We start from the raw sequence: 8,358 nt of genomic DNA on the forward strand, positions 1-8,358 counted from the left end.
CTCTCTCTCTCTCTCTCTCTCTTCTCTTCTCTCTCCTCTCTCTCTCTCTCTCTCTCTCTCTCTCTCTCTCTCTCTCTCTCTCTCTCTCTCCTCTCTCTTCTCTCTCTCTCTCTCTCTCTCTCTCTCCTCTCTCTCTCTCTCTCTCTCTCTCTCTCTCTCTCTCTCTCTCTCTTCTCTCTCTTCTCTCTCTCTCTCTCTCTCTCTCTCTCTCTCTCTCTCTCTCTCTCTCTCGCTCTATCTCTCTCTCTCTCTCTCTCTCTCTCTCTCTCTCTCTTCTCTCTCTCTCTCTCTCTCTCTCTCCTCTCTCTCTCTCTCTCTCTCTCTCTCTCTCTTCCTATCTCTCTCTCTCTCTCTCTCTCTCTCTCTCTCTCTCTCTCTCTTCTCTCTCTCTCTCTTCTCTCTCTCTCTCTCTCTCTCTCTCTCTTCTCTCTCTCTCGCCCCGTCAGCGGTGGCGGCCCGGTAGCGGTTGCGCTTTAGAATTTTTCGCTTCCGCAACTCGCAACTCCGCAACTTTTTTGGGCTCGGTAGCCGATCCGTAACTCCGCTACCAAGAGGAAAGTCCGCAAGTTGCGGAGTTGCGGAGTTGCGGACTTAAGTTGCGCAATGCCCAGCTCTGGAAATAACTCTAGTCTCTATTCATTTGTCATGGGTAGAAATAACTGGAGGACAAATGTCAAAACTTTGCCCCTCGTAGCAGACATGTGCATGGATCCGAGTGATGGATCTATGATCTCAGTGGATCTCGAAGCAAAGTACAGGTTCGGATCTATGATCCCACCGGATCCGGCGTGAAAAAATACATCTTGGATCTATGATCTCATATGATCTGACGATAAATTAAGAACATGGATCTATGATCTGAGTGGATCCCACCATGCACCACATTTGAGACCAAGTTTTAAAGGGTTTCTATGCCATTTAGCGACACAAAACTATGGATTATGACGTGCGATCACATAAAATCACTAAAACAGAACGTTTGTGAGTTGAAACAAGTGCTTTTTTGGGATATATGTGTTGACAAAAAATAAGTGAGGATCTATGATCTCACTGGATCTCAAGCAAAAAATGAGACTCGGATCTGTGATCCCTACGGATCTCTCGATAAATTAGAGAGCTGGATCTATGATCCCGTCGGATCCGAGATCAGGATCCGTGGGATCAGATCCCAGATCCATTTTATCGGATCCATGCACATGTCTGCCTCGTAGTTTCATTCAAAATTAATAAAACGTTAATTTCATTAGAAAATGGTAACTTTTACTTCTGTTTACAAAGTTGTATAACATGTAGTATTTGGGCTAAAAACGAATTCTGACATTATAGCGCCATTCTTGGGGGTGTTGAGCGGTTCCAAGAGCAATTTTATCTAATTCCGTAAAGCCGTGATGACTTTATAGACATAAATTTTCAGAATGGCAATATGGGGTAATTTGGCCGGGACTAGCGGGGCAACTTGGCCGGTGCGCTCATGGTCACTATGCTGGGACGGCCGAGTTTTCATGGTCAATTGTACCATAAATGACATGATTCATGACCAACTTTGACTACTTTGATGCCTTACTTCCGATTGGTCAACTGTAAGAGCATGTGACGTCATCAAATGTTACCAAACGTTTTTTTTGCTAATAAATCCTTACATAAAAATGGTACAGCCGCACAAGTGGTCTCATTCTGTTCAGCTCGCCAAGGCGCATCGAATGATATGCATGATGACCTTGAAATCACGTGACCTTGAGGTTAAAGGTAGTGTGCCACCTTTGAAAGATTTCCCATTTTATTTTTCCTAGGATAAGAAGCTTCTGTTTTTACCTAATATCGCAAAAAAAAAATCAAAAATGGGCCTGGAATAGTGCCTTTTTCGCCTAAAAGTTTTTCGGTTTTTAGATATGTATAACAACTGTAGTGGGCTCACCTGCAAACAGGCGTCGGGCAACAATCGCGAATGCGGCGCACTTGTGACAATAAGCAAAGGTCATTATAGTGTTACGACCATACGACGTACGGGAATGAGTTATCAGCTGTCTAATCGTAGACAACACAATGTCGAGCCTTAAACTGTAAGCCCGTATTGGTATTGTTTCTTTTATTTGGCTGTCGGACATTATTTATGGTTTGAAATATGATTTTATGTAAAATAATTGATATGAAAAAGCCGTCTTATAAGTTATGACCCCATTTCACCACACGCAAGTGGCAGAAATGACAATGATCAGCTGACGCATTTTTCTTGGCCGAAGTCAGAGCGCGCGGCCCGACGCACCACGCGTATTTGGAAATTCCGACCCCGACGAGCATCAGAAGCCACCTAACAGGCGTGTTCGAAACCGCAGGAGATGATGATGAACGGGTTTTTCGAAACTTGATTGGATGAGCATATCGGTAATAGCGATTTCAGTGTGTGCATTTATTGTTCATAGTGGTGTGAAATGTGGTTGGGGTACGACCGACAACCCGTCGGGGCGAATTTCGCACTGGGGTACTCAAAATTTGAAGAATTTAAGACGTTTCCATGAGTTTTGAAGGTATGGATAAGTTCTAAAAATCCGGTTCTCCTTATCTGGGCCATTAACTCCATACGGTCCAAGAAAGTTGGCACACTACCTTTAAGCGACCTGATGCAACGTGACCTGAGGTCAACCTTTGACCTTGACTTCTCAAGGTCAACACATATATGTTTCGATGCGGACTGACGAGAGAATTACGATGGTACTCAAAGTTTTGGCCCAGCTTGATTACTTCAAAAGTTATTCGTAAAAAACTGTGATCGCATCTAGAGCCGCTAATTTGGCTATTTTGACCCCTGTGACCCCTGAGCCAACCTCCAAAATGCGGCAAATGCGTCATAGGACACACGTCATTGCTGAATCTGAAGCTGACTCGCAATATAACAGAAAATCCCGACCGCAAACTAACACCGGCCAAATTGCCCCACGGCCCACACCCCCGGCCAAATAACCCTGCTAGTGGGGCAATTTGGCCGCCTTGCAGACCTTTGTAATACGTCACAATTTCAATATAAGTAATTACTCTATCATTTCAAGTTCACTGTCCAGTAAAGTAAAATGAATGCGACAGCTGCCAGCGTTGAGAAAATGCAGAAATGTGTCGTCAATTTTAAGTTATATCGTTTTCTAAAAAAAGCGGCCAAGTTACCCCACTCTCCCCTAAACATTTGCAAATTATGCTTGTTATTAGTTATCAGCTATGAATGAATAACATTCCCTGGCTGTGATTCTTCATAAATTTTTGAAATGAAAAATAAATTGGTTTATTATCATGCATAATAGGCTTTAAATCAAATATTCATTATACTTGTTAACCCTCGCCCTGGTGGGTGGGGGGGGGGGGGGGTCGATGCGACCCCGCCTAAGGTTTTTCGAAAATAGCGTAAAAACGGTGGCGCCCAATTCGGCACAGCCTATGGGGCAACCTTTTTACATATGACCTGAAAATTTCAGGTCCGGGTGACCTTGGGTCAGGTCACCAGGTCAGAAAAAACCGGTACAAGGTCATGGTCAAATTTCAATTTTCTTTTTGCACCTGTCCAACTCACAGTTTTGAACCGATTTCCTTCAAACTTTCAGGATGTGCTAAGTTCATCGAGTTGTATAACATATAGTTCGGGTTTTTTATGTCACTGACCTGAGGTCAGTTAGAGGTCATTACGTCGTAATGTTAACCCTCGCCCGTATTGGGGTTTTTCCAGCGGCGAACGTATAAGGGGGGTCCGTTGGACACCCCGCCTTGCCGTTTCGCCCCTGATCGAGCTAGAGCTTTGCGGAAAGAACGAGCGTGCTGCCCGTGACGAGAGGAAGCCGATGATACCCAATTTTAAGGTCCTAGGTCATTGGTTGACCTTCCAGGTCAGGTCAATGACCCAGAAGTCGGGAAAATCGGGACCTGTTAGAACGTCGTAAAGCGTGGCTGCTATGGGGTTTTCGGGGTGCTGATCACGAATATCATGTTAGTTTTGATCACAGATGATGTCTTCATGCATTTAGCTCAGGTCGGGTCAGGTCAGGTCAGGTCGGTCAACCAGTAGAGCCTGCCGGGTATTCGTAGTAGGTGTCAACCGCCTCTGACAGCTTCGTAACATGTTACGAAGGCACCAAAACTACTTCGTTACTGTTCGTTTGGTTGCTAAATTCGAATTCAGCTCCAAAAACTGGCCTAGAAACATGTAAAACTCGAAAAAGTGAACCGAGGTCATCAAAGGTCAGTGACCTGACCTGACCTTCAGCCTTCAGGTGACCTTGAACCCACGAAAAGACTGCAAACGCGCGGCTAATGCGAGCCGACTTACGCCGAATCGCGATTCCGGCCAAACATGGTCTCGAAAAGTAGGTCACAGGTCAAAGGTCATCTGGGTCAGGGTCATGAAATTTTCAGGTTAGGTGTAAAATTGAGTAATGCGAGGGTGCTGAAAGTTTCGTCGCGATCGGCCGCTTTTTACGCGAGTTATTCGCGAAAAACCGAGGGGGTCCTTTTGACCCGCCCCCCCCCCCCTATACGGGCGAGGGTTAAGCCTATGGGAAAATACTATATTCGGAAAATACTGGAGATATCCTCTATCATTCGACGTGCCTTGACGTGGATTTCACTGGTGCTTTTTTTTTGCTCTATCTTAATTAGATCAAAAGTTATAAGCGAAAAACTTTTGACCTGTTTTAGCGAAATTTTTACATTTATATATACCCCCAAACCCGCCCCTAAATATTGACCTAGAGCAACCAAATTTGCACAGAAGGGAGAACTCCAGGAGCCAGGAGGCCCACCTACCTACCAAATTTGGTGTTTCTAGGTGCCATAGGAGCCAATCGCGAGAGGGTCGCATCGACCCCCCCCCCCCCCCCCTGCCAGGCCGTATAATGAAAAATGCCCTGCCAGGGCGAGGGTTAAAATTTGCCTAATATTTGATAATATCTAGAATCCAGAATCAACAAACTGATGGGATCAGACTCAGAGAGTATATGTCAAAACAATATCATGTTGATAATTTATGTTAAGATTAGTGGTGTCAATCGGAACTTGAATCTTCGGAATTCCGATTTTGTCCAATGTCCGATTCGGAATTCGGTTGGACAATGACAGCAGGCTTTGGACAACTTTGGACAATCGCTTGCTACACCTTAACATTTTTATAAAGTAATCGTATATAACATTGATTGACTATAAGAAAGCTCAGCATTCGATGATTACCCATTTTGAGCTGGTAAAGATACATTAAAAGCAAATTAAATAACGGTGTTGAATGTAAACTATTGCGTAGATGTCGGACATCCTTGGATAAATGGCTGGCTTGGACATTTTTGGACGGACAGTCGACGAAAGTATTGGACATTGGACGGACATTGGACATACAGGGTGTCCCAAAAGTAAGGTCATCATTTGTTTTGGCCACACCGCCAAAAATACGCGATGGATAGAAATAAATAGGACATCATATGAAAGAGCATTTTATAAAATTTTATTCTGATATACATATGAGTCAATACATTGGCTCGTAGCCCCACATTTGCTGCCTTTCTGCATGGCTACCATTTCGGGCCGCGGGCACGAATAGACTGCGTTTTACTTCCTCCACTATTCTGGAGCGATTCTCTGGTGAGATGCCGCTTATGTTTGCTCGGAGGGATCATCCTTTAGTTCTTCCCGGCTCGTTGGGTTGTCCTAAAAGACAACCTTTCCGTTGTGTACCCAGAGAATAAAAATATGAAGGTGTAACGTCAGGTGACCGCGGAGGCCATTCAATGGCGTTGCCCTGACTGAAAATTACGCGATCTCACATCCACTCTCGGAGACAATGCATGATCTTCAGGACGGTGCAAGCATAGTCTCCATCCTGCTGAAACCACTACTGGTTGATGGTGTCGGCACAGCTGCGTTGCGACGAGCGGAAGAACCACTGGGAGGACTCTCGGCCACCTCTCTTGATTTATTTTCACCCGATTCCCGCTGTCGTCCTCAGGACCTCGAAGCACAGGTGGCTAAGTATACATGCCCTGTGCGTACATTATACCTTTTTTTCTGACGTTTTACCGGTTGAGGCGAAACTATGCATAAGTTCAGAGATAGGGCGAGCTGATAGGGTCTGCTTAGGGCCGAAAACTGGGCGGTATTTACCCTTTGTTTTAATGACGGACCCTCTCTAAGAGTTGAATTTCGACCTTCTCAGTTTTATGCCTACTGCTCGGTGTAGTTATGATCAAAAATGGTTTAAGCATGCAAGAAAATAATTTTATGGATGTACCTTGCACGTGTTAAAATTGGAAGTGATTCGGACTCTTACTTCTCGAGATATTTAAGTTTTAAATCATGACCTTACTTTTGGGACACCCTGTATGTTTCTGAAATTGACATTACTAGTTAAGATGTGACTATGAAAGGCAAAATGGTAAAATGTCATTTTTGCCTCGGTAGATGGCCTCATGACAGACTCCTCTGACAGGACAATTATATCATGAATTGCAGTTTAGACGCCTACTCACTGACACAACTGGAGCTTTTCTGTAAGGCCAAGAGCTGGCCTCTGCCCACAGGCTGCAGGCCTCTTCACCTTCAGTTTTCATGAGTGCTCTCTTTTCCTCTTAATGTTGTGTTCAGGGGAGAAACTACATATTGTGTGCAGGTTTATCCTTCCACTGAGCATCTGCTGTATGTAATGTGTTCATGAATCCATCCATGCAGTGTCTTTGTAAAGGCCCAGGCAGTAAACTTTAAGCTAAATGTATTCATTAACCCCCGCCGGCCGAGGGGGGGGGGGAGGGTGCCGCCCCCCATAGTTTTTTTTTCGCGATAGCTCCGAACACGCTGGCGATAGAGAGCTGAAACTTGGCATACCTGACCTTTGATCCAAGCCGGATCTTTTGACACCAGCCGCATTTTTGGGTCAGGTCAGGTCACTGACCTATGACGTCATAAGTGAACCTCTGCACGGTCTTCAGATGTCGCAACTTCGCAACGCCCTCACTGCCAGAGGAGATGTCACAGGGAAATGAAACTTGCAGGATCTAGTATCCATTATGAGTCTCACAACTTGTATATCTCGGATTTTTCCTAAAGGTCATATGAGGTCAGGTCATTTTCGTGACCTCACCAGTCACCATTATAAGTCAATGGGGAAAAATGAAAACTGCTATTCTGGCGCCGGGAACGATCTCCAACTATCTCAAGCACACAGAATCGTGATTTGATGCACTCCTTGCAAGGTTAGATGCGTCACTTTTGCAATGTTGACCTTGCGTGACGTCATTTATGACGTCACCAAAATCATATTAGTTTTTCGTCAATAACTCTTGATCAAATTGAGCTAGCGACTCGGGAAAGCCACCAATGGACTCAGGAAGACCTGCCGAATCGAATTATATGCGACATGACCTCTTTCGACCAACTTCGTGACCTGGGGGTGCTGACCTGACCTTGACCTGAGGTCAACACCCCAAGTTGACCTGACCCGAACAAAAAGTATATCATTCGACGCGCCTGAGCGAGGCGAACACGATGCTGCCAAAATCGCGGCTCTGCGGCCGTTTTTTGCGAAGTTATTTACCAAAAACTGAGCCGTACCTTGGGGCACTTGACCTGACCTCAGAGGTCACCGGTTGACCTAGGACCTTAAAATCGGGTACCAATCTCTGCGTCTCGTAACGGCGCACACGCTCGTTTTTTCCGCGACGCGCTAGCCCCACCAGGAGCGAAACGGCGAGGGGGGGTCGTACCCCCCTCGGCCGGCGCGTATGTAGAAAACCAATAGGTCCGGCGAGGGTTAAGACTTAAGTGTTACAGTTACCCAAAAGGGCAAGACTGAATGCCCTGGCCAAGCTTCTTGGCCTTTTTCTACACTCGATATTATCTTTATTGGATAGACCTAAACAGTTACTTTGTTACCATACCCCAGGTGGCATGCAAATGAAGTTTTGAGCTAAATGAGATGTGGTCAACGAGGGAACTGTTTTGCTTCAGTCATACTTCTAAAATACCTAACTTACTCTCAAGTGCTAATACTGGTTGGCTGTTCAACTTATGGTAGCTTTTTTATCTGCTCTAGAGGGGCCGTAAAAATTGTCCCTCGAAAAACGGCAGAGAGTGGGGGGGGGGGGGCTTGTAGACCCTCTCCCCTCTTAAGGAGAGAGGGCTCCCTGTTTTGGTTGGGGCTTACTTTGAAACAGATAGGGCCGACGAGGGTTAATGTGCAGGTGCATTTCGTCAATACTTTTAGCATTGATGGATATATTTTTGGCAGAACGTATTTGAGTGGTACAGTGGTATATCAATGCTAATAGTCATCAAGCTATTATTACTGCTGTCGGCTGGGTGTGATGTTAACGGCGACTGTCCCCCCCCCCCCTTCCTTCC

This window comes from Amphibalanus amphitrite, unplaced genomic scaffold, assembly GCF_019059575.1.
Source record: "Amphibalanus amphitrite isolate SeventyFive unplaced genomic scaffold, NRLGWU_Aamphi_draft 000588F_arrow, whole genome shotgun sequence".
Taxonomy (NCBI): domain Eukaryota; kingdom Metazoa; phylum Arthropoda; class Thecostraca; order Balanomorpha; family Balanidae; genus Amphibalanus; species Amphibalanus amphitrite.